Here is an 18,057-nt window from a genome sequence, read left to right on the forward strand (position 1 = left end):
TCATGTTGTTAATATATAAATTCTCCCCAAATTGATCTACAGCATCAATACAATTCCAATTAAAATTCCAGCAGGTATATTTTTAATTAACAAACTGATTCTAACATTTACAAAGAAAATGCCAAATACTAAAATAGCCAAAACAACTTTGAAAAAGAACACTATCTGATTCAAAATTTACTATAAAGCTATAGCAATAAAAACAGTGTAGGGCTGGTATAAAAGTAGACAAATGTATCAATGGAACAGAATAAAGAATCCTGAAATAAACCTATATATATATGTGTGTGTGTGTGTATTGATTTTTAATAAATGTCTCAAAGGAATTCAATGGCAAAGGATAATTTTTCAAAAAGTTATGCTGACACAAGTAGATATTCATATGCAAAAATATGATCCTCAAACAATATATAAAAATTAACTCGAGTCACAGGACTAAATATAAATTAAAGTGATATAAAATCCAGAGATACATTTAGGAGAAAAATCTTAGTAACTTTAAGCTTAGCAGTGATTTTTTTAAAACATGACATTAAAAAGCATAAAGTATAGAATAAAAGATTAATAAATTGAAGTTTATTAATTTATAATAAAAGTTTTCTTCTTCAAAAGACAATGTTAAGAAGAAGTAAAGGCAAGTCATAGACTGGGAAAAATATCTGCAAAACAGATATCTGAAAAAGGATTTGTACTTGTAATATATAAGGAATTCTTATAACTCAAAACAAACAACATAATACAAAGTGGACAAAAAATTTGAGTGTGTCAGCGGAAATTGATTTGTTGATATGATATGAGGTAGGGGACAAGATATTGTCATGACCTTGGGATGGGAAAGATATCTTGCCACAAGAAATGCTAATGCTGAAGGAAAAGTTTCGTAAATTACTTTCAAAGTGAGAACCTCTTGTCAAACGATACTGAGAGAATAAAAAGTCAAATCATGGCGTAGGATAAAATATATGCAATACATAGAAATAGCAGAAAACATGTTTCTAGAACATAAAAGGAACTCCTACGTGTTAACAGAAAATAATTTTATAAGTTTTCTGTAAATCTGAAACTGCTCTAAAAAATACAGTATATTTTTTAAAACATGGAAGGAAGGAAGGAAGGAAGGAAGGAAGGAAGGAAAGAAGGAAGGAAGGAAGGAAAGAAGGAAGGATTAACTCATTAGAAAAAAGAGCAAAGAAGTTGAACAGACACTTTCCTAAACATAATATCCAAGCAGTTAACAAGCATATGAAAAGGTGCTTAATTTTTGTATAAGGTGTAAGGAAGGAGTCCAGTTTCAGTTTTCTGCATATGGCTAGCCAGTTTTACCAACACCACTTATTAAATAGGGAATCCTTTCCCCATTGCTTTTTCTTTGTTGGGTTTGTCGAAGATCAGATGGTTGTAGATGTGTAGTGTTATTTCTGAGGCCTCTATTCTGTACTCAAGATGGATTAAAGGCTTAAACCTAAGACCTAAAACCATAAAAGCCTGGAAGAAAACCTAGGCAATACCATTAAGGACATAGGCATGGGCAAAGACTTCATGACTACAACACCAAAAGCAATGGCAACGAAAGCCAAAATTGACAAATGGGATCTAATTAAACTAAAGAGCTTCTGCACAGTAAAAGAAACTATCATCACAGTGAACAGACCACCTACAGAATGGGAGAATTTCTGCAATCTATCCATCTGACAAAGGGCTAATATCCAGAATCTGCAAGGAACTTAAACAAATTTACAAGAAAAGAAATAAACAACCCCATCAAAAAGTGGGTGAAGGATATGAACAGACACTTTTCAAAAGAAGACATTTATACAGCCTACAAACATATAAAAAAAGCTCATCATTAGAGAAATGCAAATCAAAACCACAATGAGATACCATGTCACGCCAGTTAGAATGGTGATCATTAAAAAGTCAGGAAACAACAGATGCTGGAGAGGATGTGGAGAAATAGGAATGCTTTTACATTGTTGATGGGAGTGTAAATTAGTTCAACCATTGTGGAAGACAGTGTGGTGATTCCTCAAGCATCTAGAACCAGAAATACCATTTGACCCAGCAATCCCATCCCTGGGTATATACCCAAAGGATTATAAATCAATCTACTATAAAGACACATGCACACGTATGCTTATTGCAGCACTATTTACAATAGCAAAGACTGGACCGAACCCAAATGCCCATCAATAATAGACTGGGTAAAGAAAATGTGACACATATATACCATGGAATACTATGCAGCCTTAAAAAACAATGAGTTCATGTCCTTTTCAGGGACGTGGATGAAGCTGGAAATCATCATTCTCAGCAAATTGACACAGGAACAGAAAACCAAACATCACGTGTTCTTACTCATAAGTGCGAGTTGAACAATGAGAACACATGTACATACGGAGGGCAACATCAGACACCGGGGCCTGCTGGGGACGTAGGGAGAAGGGGAGGGATAGCATTAGGAAAAATACCTAACGCATGCAGGGCTTAAAACCTGGATGATGGTTAATGGGTACAGCAAACCACCATGACACATGTATACCTACGTAACAAACCTGCACGTTCTGCACATGTATCCCAGAATTTAAAGTATATATATATTTTAAAAAGGTGCTTAAACTTGTTAGTGATTCTGGAACCAGAACTTACTATCACAACTATTTGCTAAACAATCACCACAGCGATTGAAATTGAAGACTAACAATACCACATATTACCAGTACACAAACTAGAATTCTCATATGCTATGAGCACATAAGTGTTTGTCAGTCTCCACTAACGCAAAAGTGTGATGCCATATGACCCAGTGATTTCATTCCTGGATAGGTGTACACAGGTTTCTAAAAGTATATATGTTCAATAAATAATGTTTATAGCAGCACTTTCTTAATTACACTAATCTGAAACAACCTAAATGCAATGGTAATAGCATAGTGGTACAGTCATATAATAGAATATTATATAGCAATGGGAATTTATTGGCATATGGATGGATAATTTCACTAACATACATTTGGCAAAAGAAGACAGATACAGTAGTATATACTGTATAATTCCATTTATATAAGGTTTAAAGAAGGTCAAAATAAAAAATTTTGATAGAAGTCAGGCTGGTGTGTAACTTTGCAGGGAGAGGATCATGACTGAGGGCACAGAGGTTGTCTGGAGTGCTGCCAATATTCCATTTCCTGTGATGGTGGGTGGCAGTTTCATGGGTGTGTCCACTTTTTGAATATTCATCAAGCTGCACGCTTACCATTTGTGCACCTTTCTATGTACAGAATCTGTCTGGCAAGTAATGACCTTTCTTTAGAGGATGGCAGGAGAGCCAGAGGAAAGTGGGATGAAACAGGCATCAACCAGACCTGTTGTTTCCATTCTAGTAATGAGAGATGTTGTACTATTAATTTAGGTCTACTGTACCTTGATCCTTTGAAACGTTTTCAGAATTTCTTTTCCATGTAGTTTCAGTGTGTGCTGGCAAATGCATCTTGTTTTGTTTTTGCTAAAACACACCAAGAAGTTGTGCCTGAATCTGATCCTCTATGCTGTTAGCAGTTCCCAGGTACCAGGTCCCCACCTGCATGAGTACTACATGGACAAGCTACTCAGATGGCTCTCAAGTCCCATCTGCCCTGGAGAGGTCTCCAAAGTGTCCTTGAAAGATCCAATTTTACTTTCCTCCTTCTTCCTCCTCCCCCTCCCACCCAAGGTTTCTTTAGGAAGAAGAAGAAACCCTTTTATTCTTCCCCGCTACCTGCTTTATTCTCCTAGAAGGAATTTCTTTTTTCTAAAACATTACCATCAGAAATCAGAAATGGTCACAATTCTTTTGGAAAAAAAATGCTTTATTGAGGTACAACAGACATTCACAAAGCTGTATATATTTTATATTTAATGTGTATGATTGGATGAGTTTGGAAATATGTATACACCTGTGAAACCATTACCACATTCTACATCATAAACATACATCTACTCCAAAAGTTTATCCCCATCCTCTTTATTATTATTATTTTTTTGCATGTGATAAGAACACAAGATCTCTGGTCTTAGCGAAATTTAAGTATACGATACAGTATTATCTATAATAGGCACTATGCTGTACAGTAGATCTCTAGGACTAAATCATCTTGTGTAACTGAAACTTTGCACCCTTTGACTGATTCCTCCATTTTCCCCACTATCCCTCAACCCTAGCAATAACCATACTACTCTCTGCTTCTTTGACTATTTTTGTTTCCTCATATAAGTGGTATCATGAAGTATTTGCCCTTCTTAAACGTTGATAAGTTATTAAAGTTGCTAAGAGAGCATGCAAATATACATTTCCCCTGAGGATAATTTTTTATTGGAGTGGAAGTGCTATTTGTCTCAAAAAATGTCATTGTCTTGTTTGATTTTTCAGAAAAGGGGATGAGGAGGTAGGGAAATATTTGTGTTCCTTTTGTTCAAATATATGATGTGAAGTGTTCTCTACCTGCTGTTTATATGAATGTAGACTGGTTCAACAATAATACTGCTGTCAGCCCTAGAAGAGGATCTAAACTTCTGAGGATAGCATATTGGTAAATAAATATTGATACATCCTACAACCTTTCATCGATATTGCTTGGATAGGCCCAGAATGTAAAAGGTGCTTTCTTTTCTCTTTCCTTTTCCCTCCCCTTCTTCCTTCCTACTTCCTCATTTTCTTTTTCTTTCTTATTTATTTTCCTCCTTTTCTACTACCCAAGCAGATCACTGTCTAATGCAGACTCACACATATTTCTGATTAAACTAAAAACTCGAAGGACAAAAATGAATTTGAGCAATATCCATGTTTCCAGGCAGTTTATTTCATTTCGATTGGAGACCAGGGGTCCTGGAATAAAAATGTGAAGAATTTGCTGTTCTAGTAGTTGGATTGAAGAAGGGGAAATTCAATTCAATTATCTTAGAAATCTATTAGCTAATGAATAGTTTTATCAGTGTTCCCAGAAAAGTTTGGCTCAAACACTTTGGTGGGCAACTGCTCAGCTTAGAAGAGACTGAAGAGGGGACATACTAGAGGAGATGTGACCTGCAGAAACTTACATCGGAAGCCAGAATCTGTCATTTGGTAGGAATCATTTGGTGGGGAACATCAGAGAGGTGGGCTGAAGATAATGTAGCCATAAATTCTATTAGGGCATAAGCACAAGGCTTCTGAATTTGTAATGCTTTTCTTTGAAAGGTGAATAGGTGATTGAATTCATTGAGAACCTATACAAGTTACATGCTTTGTGAATAGGGATTGATTGATAAGGGTGGCCTATTTATTGAGTCTATAAATGCTCACTTCTCAAATTTATAGCATAAGGCTCAAGTATTTGCATCATAAACTCAGAAGGGCAAGTTCACTAGTGCCATATTATTGAGGATTCACACTACATATTCCTGTCTCAAAGATGCCTTCCTTAACCCTTTAGGGAATGAATCCTATTTCTAGTTGCAGTTCTACCTTATTATGCTGCTATTTTCTGTTTATTGTCTGCAAACCTCCTACACCGCAATGCAAGTTTATCTTATTTTGGGAGCAGGAACTCAACGTGTCTTGTAGAGTCCAGAACACAGAAGTTATTAAATATTAAACTGAATAACGCAGCAACTAATTGTCAAACATATTCATGATGGTGCCCACTAAAGTACATTTTTAAATCTCCTAGCACTAAGAATAGAGGCAGATGTATAGGAATAGCTTCTTAAAAATTTGTGAATAAATAGATAAATGGCTCAATGACTGAATGAGTACAGGTACATAATCAATCTGAAAACCCAAGTGTGGGCTCAGAGTAAGAAATAATTTGTCAGAGCTTTGATGGTTTATTAAATGACAGTGACATGTTTCAGGGGCACTTCTACCTTGTGTGCCTGAGATATGCACATTGGATACCTGAGGTTCTAAACCAAAGTACAAAAATAATTCAAAGTTCCTGGTACCTTTTAAATATTAGCAGTTCCTGGAAGCTCCTCCACTCACCTCTATCTCCTCTAACTGCATGTGTACCAAGTGGCCCTTTTCCACACACCTTCTTAGGTTGTATACTGCTATACGATTTATCTTCTTCTCTTGAGTTCTCTGAACAGTCAGCTAACCACTAATTTAATTTTACCTTCATCATCTCAGTCACCACAAATAACTGTTGAGCCCCTCTCTATGACAGATATGTACATTGGGATGGGCAGTTAGGAGGGTCTACATTGCAGTGGGAAGGATAATGACCCCGATAGATGCCCACATTCTCATCTCAGAACCTGTAAGTATGTTACACGGCAAAGACAACTTTCCAGGTATATTAAATGTTATGTCATTTCCAGGGGAGATGACCACGGATTATCCATGTTGACCCAATGAAATCACAAGGGTCCCCATATGAGAGAGGCAGCAAGGTCAGAGTAAGAACAGATGATCTGACAGCAGAATCAGAGGTTGAAGGAATGGAGGCTCATGAGCCAAAGAGTGGGGGCAGCCTCAGAAGCTGGAAAAGGCATGAGAACAAACTCTACCTTGGAGCCTCCAGAAAGAACTCAGTCCTGTTGACAACTTGATGTTAGTGCAGTGAAACCCATTTCAGATCTCCCAAACAGCAAGATATTAAATTTATGTTGTTTTAAGCCACTAGGTTTGTGAGAAGTTGTCACAGCAGCAGTAGAAAACTAATTCAACAGAAGAGCATGATGAGAAGTCTAACCGTAGGGAGCTTACAAGACAGTTTATCTTCAACTTTTCACATATGACCTTTTACATACAGTAAGTTGTCGACTCTTGAACACACCTACATGCTCTCTTTACATTCTCTATAGCTTTTATTACAACCTTTACATCCCCAACCAGACTTTCACCTTTAATTCCCAGTTAATATTTTTATTATTATTATTTCACAACTTAGCTAATGTAATAGCCTCCTGATGGTTTTCTTTCTGATTCTTTCATCCTTCATGGACCAACTTGGTTAATGTTATTACAAAGCCACTTGATCACAGAGTTAGACTCTCACAGTTTGTGGGCTAAAGAGTCAATCTATCATAATTATTATTCAGTGCATCAACAGAGCATCAGCCCTGCTCGGAAACATTCAGTTCTTCCACATTCCTGCCACACACAGCACCTTCTCTGTAGGCTGGAGTGTTAGTAAGTCTTTTGTTATATTAGTTCTACTTTTCTATTTATATCTCTCTCCATTTATTCTCCAAAACTAGTGAACTAAATGTTCAAGCCACCTTCTATATCTCTTCACCTATTCTCATGCCACTTCTTTTCCTAAACATGTGCTTCTCACAATATTATCTTTCAGAATTTTATTTCCTCCTCAAAGTGGTGGAACCATTCACCAGGAGAGGACTAGGTTTGAGGCTTTGTAGAGTGTGAGATACCAATCCCTGTAATTGTTTATTTCATGTGGTATCTTTCAGGGTCAATCTTGCATTGTTGTTTTAGTATATGCAGCATCCCTATCATCTAGTACACACTACGCAGCACCTAACTACATACTTGCACATGGCAGACACCCATAAAATATTGATTTCAAATGAGTTCACAAAAATATTAACAATCCATTAGCCCACTTGCAAAGGCAAATTACATCAGTGTTATGATGATTCACAAATAGTAAAAGCAGCAGAAAAACAAATTGTATACCTGTATCTTCCATTTTTGTGCAAGATTAAAAGATCAAATTCTAGGAAATGATTTCAAATAATTAAAGTTGATAATCTGTTTATAACATCTCCAGGGTTTATAATCACTGACAGTTTTTATTTAAAGAGGTTATCTTAGCTGTCACACTTGTTGTAAATCCCTGGAGCTGAAGTTGTACGGTGAATAGAGTATCTGGCTCCATTCTTCTGCTTTAGGCCACATATATTTCCATGTTTTCTGAAATGTATTTCCTAACTAGCTCTTTCCCACTGTTACTGTGAGGGCACATTTTGGCTTTTTAGTGACATCTTGTCTGTCTCCCTGGGTGTATGCCTCACGGACTATAATGAGTGAAGCAACTAGGGCAAGTAAAGAAAGCTCTGGTCTAAGAGCAAGAAATCCTGGCTATTGTCCTGGCTTTGCCACTATTGATTTATATAACTGCATCAAGTCACTTAACTTCTTTGATCTTCAGTCTTCTCATGTGTGACTGAGGAGTACTGTCAACTTCAAAGGAAGCCCGAGAAGTGGGATTCATATGGCTATAGATGACTTTATTCCATGCTTCTTTATATAACTTCCTCCTGGTGCCCCCAGCACTGGGTCTCCCTAACGATATGTCTTCTGTATGCCCAGAGTACCTCCTTCTGTGAGACAGGAGAGGGAAAAGTCTTCATGCTGGCAGTACTCTGGATAATGGGAACTTGGGAACTTGGGGTGTCTCTTTGTCACCTCCTGGATAAGGAAGAGTTATGATGGGAGGCTCTCAGAGCCAGCACCTGCTGCCAGCAGTGACAGTGGGCCATCCCACTCCTCTCTGCTTGCTTGGTCTTAACCACATAATTTTTAAAAATTTCACTGGAGACAGCACAGGGTGGGAATAAAAGTCTAACCTTGGAATCAGACTGCCTGCTGTCCTGACTGTCAAGTGTTAGCTGTAATGGTTGGCAAACTACTTCATCTTTATGTGCCTTAGTTGTTTCATCTGGTGAATTTAAGATGATATTAATAGTACCTAATTTCAAAGGTATTACAAGGATTGAGTGAATAAATGTAAAATGTTTAAAACAGTGCATGGTAGATAGAAAGTACACCATGTCATTTAGCTGTTATCATGAAACTATCAGTAGCAGGAGTAGCAGTAAGAGGAAGAGAAAGAGAAGGATGAGGAGAAGGAGTAAAGGTTCAACAGCTTTCTGTCCCAGCAGAACACAGCCCCCAGTGCTCTGAATGGCACAAAAACCCATGCCACCTTGTCCTTGATATGCTCCAGTCTCCTTCCTCCATGTCCTCCAGCCAAGTAGCCTGGCTGCTCTCCTAGAACCCAACATACATTTCCTGTTTTCTTTGCTGTTGTTTTTCTCAGGCAGAATGTTCTACCTTTCCTTCTCTACATATCAAAATTGTATCCATATTCCAACTTAAAGCTCAATGGCATCTTTGTAAAGCCTTTCCAAGTCATCCAGTCATATTTAAGCTCTCTTTCCCATGTTTGTCTACCCTTTAATCTTCTCATGTGGTACTGCTTTCCATTCTCTTTCATATTAGAGTTAGTGGTTTCAATTTTAGGATCCCCAGCTATATGGTAATTTCCATGAGGGCATAACCCTCCAAGGCTTATATTTGCCCTCTCTATCTCCTGAGTTAAACTACCCATCAGCACAAGGCACTCAGTGGCCAGGGAAGCTGGTGCCACACATCTTTCTCCATGCACATCTTCCTTCCTTAGACAGTTCCTGCTTCCATGCTATACATCTGTGGGCCAAGAGAAATCAATGGAGAGCAATAACTATAGCCATCTTCATCACTTTGACTAAAACTAATAACCAAAGAGAAGGAGAGAAATTTGGTGATACTACATTGTGGTTCTTTGATTGGGACAAAAATATAACCCCTCTACCTGTTATTACCCTCCAAAAGGTCCATAATGTACCAGCCTTAACATTAAGCAACACTTATATAAGAAGTCAAACATAAAGATGATAAGCCCAATTGCACAGTGATTCCAAGTTTGAGCAATGGAAGAGAGACAAGCAGAGAGCAGAGGGTGAGACATTGCAGGAAATGGAACAGATATTGAAGGCTGAGAATGAATCCAGGAGTCTACAGATAAAGTCTATCCTTAAAACCTAGGCTATTTAACATATTCTTCATGACAGACTCTAAATACAGATATTATTTCTGTCAATTGAAAGAATTTTGTATTTTATATCAAAACTGGAAGAAAGAAATTCAGCCAAGCTTTAATATTCATACTTTTCTCTGGGGAAGACATACTGTCATAATGAAAGGTTTTAAGTATTTTGCATTTTTTTGCATCTGATTTCATCTCCCTTCATTATTTAATATTCAAAGTGTTTCATTCTTCAATTATAAATTGCTCCTGTTTAGTTTCTTGGCCACATCTCAATGTTCTTTGTAACCTTTTTAATTTTTTAAATACTTGAAATAAAATAGGATTTCTTACTATTGAATAAAGGAAGGTTTTCCCTTCAGCCATACAAATCATTGTTTTATCTTTTTTATTTTTAAAATAATTGTGGTTAAGCAAGTAACTGAGAAACACGTCTAGATATTGTGTTTGAAAGCAATGTACTAGAGTTCTTTAAATGAAATTAAAAGACTAGAAGAATTTTCAAAGGACATTGTCTCCCATATGAGTTACTTATATGCTAAAACCATGTTTTCTTTTAGTTAATGTCAATTATATGATTTCCATGCTCAAAAGGAAGAAATTCAGGATTGAGAGCAATGTCAAGGTTATGCCATGAAGGAAGATCTAATTTGCAAAGGGAGGGAGAGAATTGAACCTTCTCACCTCTTGCTCTTTCATTGCTACAACCTGGAGAAAAAAAAAAAAGCCTGATTTTGCCCTTTAGTGTAATGGACAAGGTGGGAATAGAAGTTGGCTTTTCTTTCAGCACCTCTGTGCTTTTCAGAGAGAAATCCTCACGAATAGGGCAGTAGGGAAGTTTGAATCTAGAGAACGAAAACCCTTTTCTTAACCTTTTTATTTTCAGGGAGGGTGAAGGTGGGAGTGTTGATTCTACTCAGTATAATCTGTTTGAGACAGTGCTAGTTAAGTTTTTATTCTAAAAACCTGGTAGTCATGGTATAAGAATTATCTTCCTCCAACTCTCAAGTCAATATTTTTCAATATGTGATCCCTGAGCATTCTGGGCAAACACGGCCATCTTCTTTAAGCCCATGTTTCTTCGATTTGGAAAAGCTTTTTAGAAGACTATCAGAAGTGAGGTACCTGCAAAGATCAAAGGAAATGTGTACTTACAATGTGCTTGGTTACTCTGCTTGTTGGAAGCCTTAGTTTCCATGTTTCAGGCTTGGTTTGGTGGAAAGAATTTAAATTTGTACCTACAGGTTTAATTGCATCTACACTGTAAGATAGTTGGTATTATTTCAGTGAAGAGGCAAGATGGTATAGAAGGTTCATTAAGGAGGAGTAGGCTTTTACCTTTTTTTCTTAACAGTCCTGTATGATACGACATGAGTACACACACACACACACACACACACACACACACACACACACACACACTCCATTCAATAAACAAAGCATCTGTTCTCAAAGAACCTGCCTTCTAAATAGGTAACTGATCACATGAGGAAGGCACAAGAGCGTATACCGCAACATACAAACTAATTTCCTATTTAGATAATAATAATAATAACAACAAACCCTTATATACCATTTACCATGCAGTAGGAACTGTTTAAAGCACTTTACATGCATGTATGTATTCATTCTCCATAACAACCTTACATAGTAAGTACTATTGGAATGTGAGTTAGGCTGAGTAGCAGGAACACGTACTCTATCTTTCTCCCAACCATAGTGCCAAGACCAAGTGAGCCCTTTGAAATTTAAGATCACAACTCTTCTTTATAAGAGATTGCTTTATTCCAGCAAAGGTGATGAACAACAGTGGCTTACAGTTTACAATGACAGAATGTCAGTTGGTAAATTGTGCTATGTAGATTTTAATTAATACACTGTCATATATTTAATTAATATAGTTTTAATCCCCTACACCATGTTTGCATGGAGTAAGCATGCATATAGTGAATGAATGAATGAAAACTTAGTTCTGTTGGAAGAAAAGAGATTAGGAAGAGAGGACTGTCCAGGAGTCAACTCAACACAGTAAACATTTAGTGTAGATAAGGAAGAGAGGATTGTCCAGGAATCAATTCAATAAGCATTTAATGCAGACCAAGCTGCATGTGTGGTGTCAAAGCACAGAAGGATGAATCAGGCAGCACTTACTGAACAATGTCTTGGAGGCAGAAGTGGGAAATGAGCCCTGACATCCAGAACTCTGGAGAGCACATGTGTCAGGATATGAGGAAAGGATGAGACAGAAGAAGGAAAGGCCTGAGAAATTTCAGAAGAATTAACTGCATATGGTGGCACGTACCTACCCTTGGGTGTCATCTTCGATGAAATCTTAAAAATTAAGATTTAATTATGGTAATGAGTTAAACCCAAGTAGACATGGGTTCTGAGATTTTGGTTAGAACTGTCGTCTTGCTATAACTTTCATGTCTCTTTCTATACCCTTTGTGTTTCTAAAGAACTATGAAGTGAAGGCAAAGATCTACTCTTTTCTATTTCTATGAAAACTGTACTTCTTTTGTGGGGATGATGGTACCTAACCATGTCTAACTATGTACCACTGATGTGAGTTTCAATGTGTGGTTCTCTCCACAAACAAGCTTCAGTTTTGTATGGTCATTCTCAAAACTCTACTGACATTTGCTCCATAGGACCACAGACATCAGAGTCCTTACAATGTTAATCGAAAGTAATCTCTCTCTGTGTCTCTGTCTATCTCTGTCTCTTTATTTCTCTCTCTGCCACACACACACACACACACGCACACATGCATGCCTGTGCTCACACAAGTTATATAATCCTGTCCCAGGTCCAAATACTATTTCTAACTGCCTCATTGATTTTTATTATTTCAACTAAGCTATTTACAGGCATCCTAAGCACTTTATAATATTAAATACCACAAAATATACTGGTATTATATAATCTAATTGGGGAGACAAATATATATGTTAAGTTTCAAATGCTTAATGAATATAGCATTTTGTATGTTTCTGCTTTTAAGGAACTTTCTTTATATGTTACCTACTTTGATCTTCAAGCAAAGGTTGATGGGAAGTTAAGGTTGATGGGAAAATTATCAATATCCCCATTTTAGGGATGAGGGGCTGATGCAGGGAGTTAATAACCAGCCCATGATTACATAGTTAGTAAATGATATGGTTAGGAACCAAAGCCTTCCTAACATCTTCTGAAATCTGATCCACTGTTTCACAATTGCCCCATTTGTCCTTTGAATAGGACCAGGGAGAGACAAATGCTGACATTATAATAAAGAGATTCTGGGTCACAGGACTTGGAACCACACTGTTTTGTTGGGAGAGGAAAGCAGAGTGGGGAATCTGAAAGTGAATGGGGCCTGGGGCCAAACCAGAGAATGGCTGAGTGGGAACGGGGCGAGCACAGATTGAACAATGCTGAGTGGACATGGGTAAGGTACCAGCTGGAAATGCAGAAGGCAAAATGGGTAGCTATTCCTGCCAAATAGATACGCGATTGAAGCAGCCTGAATCAGTAATTGAAAGATAGAACTTTCTTCCAGGAAAATATTTCACATCTCTGTCCTACCAATAGTAAGACCAAGAGGGGCCACATATTAACCAGATGACTAAGTACATGTATAGCTATCTAAAGCTTGGGCAAGCTGGGTTTAAGAAAGAGGAGAAATTCTCCCTAAATTGATTCAACATAAAGCCTATCAAAATGCCAACAGAAATGAAGAAGTAAATCCTACATTTTATATAGGATGCAAAGGATCCGGAATAGATAAAACAATTTTTTAAAAGAACAATAAAGTTAGAGGACTTTCACTTCCCCATTTCAAAACTTACTCTAAACTACAGTATTTAAAACAGTACAGTGCTGGCACAAGAGTAGACATATAGATCGACAGAAAAGAATAGAAGTTCAGAAATAAGCCCTTATATTTGTGGTCAACTGGTTTTTTGCAAAAGTGCCAAAGTGATTCATTGAGGGAATAAATCATCTCTTCTGCAAATACTGATAGGATAATTAGGTATTCACAAATGAAAAGATTAAAGTAGATCCTTACCTCACACCATGCACAAAAAAAGTACCCCAAAGGGGATCATAGACCTAAATATGGTAGATAAATATACAAAATTTTTTAGAAGAAAATCTTGTGACTTTGAGTTAAGCAACATGTTCCTGATATGACACCACAAACATAAGCCATAAAAGAAATAAAATGATAAACTGGACTTCATCTCATACTTTTAGATTGTATTTGACAGTTCAGTAGGATGCAACAAAGGAGTAGTGTACATTCAATGGATTGAAACCCCTTTGTGTCAATCAGCTTGCTGCTTGTCCTCTGCTCTGCTCTGGGAAAAAAAAACAAAAAACAAAAAACAAAAACCCAAAACACAGTAATAGTAATTGTAGTAGTTTTCTGTAGCTGCTGTAACAAATTACTGTGAAACAGTGGATTGAAATATCACAAATTTATACCTTACAGTTTTAGAGATCAGAAGTCCAAAATCTGGGCTAATGCCAAGGTGTCAGCAGGGCTGGTTCCTTCAAGAGGCACTAGAGGACAATCTATTTTCTTTCCTGTTTCAGCTTCTGGAGACCACCTACATTGCTTGTTCAGGGCCCTTTCCTTCTTCAAAGGAGGAAGCATCACAGCACCTTGCAATTCTCTGTCTCTGACATCTGCTGGCTTTATCACATTGCTTTCTCTCCTGCTTCCCTTTCCGACCCTTCTGCCTTCCTCTAATAAGGAACCCACCTGAGTAATCCAGGATAATCATGCCATCTCAAGATACTTATTTTAATGACATCTGCACTGTTCATTTTGAGATGTAATATATTTTTGCAGGTTCCAGGGATTAGAACGTGGACATATATACATATATTTTTTTTTTGGGGGGGGGGCTCATTATTCAGCCTATTTCAGTCATTAACAGTATCACCAAAAATACTGATCCTGAAATTAACCAGTGTATCAATTCTTTTAGGTGATACAATAAAATAAATGTAATAACATTTTGATATATATAATTTAATCTTAATAAATTGTCTCTTTTGAAAGAAATGTGTGTGTGTGTGACTGTGTTGCTGTGTGAAGGAGACTGTCAGATTTGAGAGCTGATTCTGCACTTTTAGTTTGATACTAAGAAACTAAAAATACCACTAAATGCAAATTACAGATATAGGGATCATGGTGTGAACAGACTATCACATTTCTAGTCCTTTTGAGGAAAGGCTATACTTTTGGGTAATTGTAGGACACCAGCTGGCAGAATATTTAGAAGGACATTATTTCTTTATTTTTTTTAATTTTCTTAAACATCTGGTCTCTTCTAGATTTTTATGTCAGAGAATTTTAATTTTCTTTTGAGTTCTTCAAATAGTTACTCCTGTCATACATTCACAGCTTCAACTTGATTTCCTTCCTAAAATTTAAGATTATTTTAAATCCTTGTGTTAGAGTTTGTGACTCTCTGATATAATAATTTAAGGATGTATTGATTACACTTCCCCTAGGTTAACAATTTAATAGTGTCCTACTGAACAGAATAGGATCTACTTAGGAAAAGTGATGTGAGTGATTTTAGAAGTTTGATGTTTTTAACATGTCTCCTGCCATTCCATCCTATACCTAGGGGTAATTATTATTCCCCAAGGAGAAATAAATTCATCTATTCACTTTTATTTATATGCTGCTTTGTTAAAAAGCTTTATGAAATTTGTTTTGTTTTGTTTTCATTTGAAAATACGTGTCTGGGGCAATTACATGTTATAAAAATCTCAATGGCACTTTTAAAGTTTCTCCTTGAAACCTTCCAGCTCAGAAGTGAAAAAAGCTTCCAGTAGTCTTTAGAGCCACATTTTGAACTCAGGTGTCTATAAACCACCTCAAATAGTGGATTGGAGTTGGCACATCAATGATAGCTAATATATTGAGTGCTCTCCTGGACACCAGCCGGGTACAGTGTGGACTCCCTTCACTACCCCTGAAATCTGTGTATGTCCAGTGGGGTTCTAGCACACTCAGTGCCAAGGGATAGTGGTTGCAGTGCTCCCAGTAGGTTAGGCCTGCTCAGCTGGTGCTGGGAAGTTGACATCCGCTCTGTGGTTGGGGGATCCCACATGGCTAGAGTCTAAACTTTAGCTCAAGGTGAAGTACGTTGCAGGCATTGTCTTCGTTAATCTCATAACTTTCTTATGAACAGGCATCATAGTTATTCACATTTTACAGGCAAGGACTCTGAGATAGATCCGAAAATAATTTCTCTAGTCTCTGGAATGAATTCAAGAAATTCTCATTCACTATTTTGGCTCTACTTTTCAACATTGCTTAAAAACATGGATTTGGGGTCTGTCTGAATTTCAATCGTGAGCTGAGCACTTAATAGCCCGGTAGCCTTGAGCAAGTTACTTAACTGCTCTGTGCTTCAGTTTTCCCGTTTGTAAAATAAAGATAGAAACAGTGCTTTTCTCAAAGGATTGTCACAAGATTGCCCTAGACAGGACATGTAGATTACTTGAAACAATGCCTGACATATTGTAAATATTAACTACATCTCATTTTTATGTTTTTTAACTCATTCTTTGTATTATATTTTGTATGTGATTTTTTTTTTGCAGTTAGAAAGTAAGTTCCCTGAAGAAAGGATTCTGCCTTATACATCCTGAATGTCTTGGAGTACCTAGCACCGAGCAGTCCCTCAATATTTATTTTATTTGTGATTTATTTTTTCATTCACATTATGAAACACAGTTTCTGTCCACATTAAATTTATTATCATCAGAAAAGGTCCAAACTTGTCTTCATACAACAGGGCAACAAAATTAAATAATGTGGTACCTGCTAGACTGAATAGGAATGCTGTGCTGTGTATTGATGGATGGTCTGAACAGATTTCATGGGAAGAGAGGACTATTTATCTGCTGACATGCTTTTATTGGCTCCTGCCATTGTTGGTGACACTTTTCTTGCATAATCAACTCTCACTAATTATAGGCAAATAACATTTTTTTCTTAGCTGCTATTTCATTAATTTATGTGGAACTCCTTTTTTCAAAATCTGTCCTAAGCAAAAGAAAATAAGATTTTGGGAAGACAGCAAAGTAATTAAAGCCTGTTGAAATAGCTTGATGCTAGAGATAGAATACTTCGAAAATATTCAGAGATACAGATTGCCACATCTGAGTGGTATTCATCCAAAGAAGCTATGCAATTTATTAATTAGTTTATCAAGTCACTAGCAGTTGTTTTCTAAGGTCAACAGAACATTAGAAAAGTGTTTTGAGCATTTGAAAGGAACCAGATCTAGTTCTAATATATACCCCCCCAAAAAAAGTTGATCCAGACAATTCGTTCAGTACAGGAAGGCTTTTGGAACATTTTGTTTGCTTTGTACACTGGAATGAGAACAAAATGAGGTAATTCATTTAACGGTGCTTTGAAAAATGTTATTGCAGACTTCATTGTTAGTGCATGTAAAGCACTATTATTACTAGAAGAAATCAGCCCATAAACCCTAACAATGATAAAACTGATATTAGGAACATGTTATTTAATTCATCAGGATTAACTGAACAATTTATAATCATTTCTTATCACCTGTGACTCTATATTGTGCCTATAATAACAGCACTAGTTACCATTTGTTGAGTACTTACTATGCACTGGATCCTTTACATTTCACACCCCAGTTATTACTCGCACTATTTTTGAGAATTATAATTTCCATTTTACAGGTGAAGAGCTATAGGTTAAGAGAAATTAAGAGGTTTGCTCAAGATCACACAGCGCAGAAAAGGCCTGTGTCTCTTAGACCTTCAAACCCATGTCTAACTGCTCCAGGTCCCTGCTCTTAACTTTAAACCACACCATCTCTCGCTCTTCGCTTTAAGCTCCACAGAGACCCCTACTTCCGTGGACTGCCTATGCTGATCCTTGGCCCTCTGTATTCCTTGTGCTCTCTTCTTACTTTTAGTACTACGCAGTATAATTGTTTATAACAATCAAAGTGATCTGAAGTATTAGACTTTTAAAAATCCCTAATAAGGCATCATAATATGTGTTCTTCAAAACTCAATAATACAGGTGTTGGGAAACTCAAAGGTAAAATGGAGACCAAAAGTGCTTTACCATCACAGAAACTAATCCTCAGTGGTGGACGGAAAAGCAATATGTGACACATTAACTGTGACACTTATATGCCACCTCCCTATTCTCTGAAAAGAAACATTCCATTCCGTATTAGTTCATTCTCACATTGCTATAAAGAAATAC

The sequence above is a fragment of the Hylobates moloch genome, unplaced genomic scaffold, assembly GCF_009828535.3.
Source record: "Hylobates moloch isolate HMO894 unplaced genomic scaffold, HMol_V3 SCAFFOLD_4, whole genome shotgun sequence".
Taxonomy (NCBI): Eukaryota; Metazoa; Chordata; class Mammalia; order Primates; family Hylobatidae; genus Hylobates; species Hylobates moloch.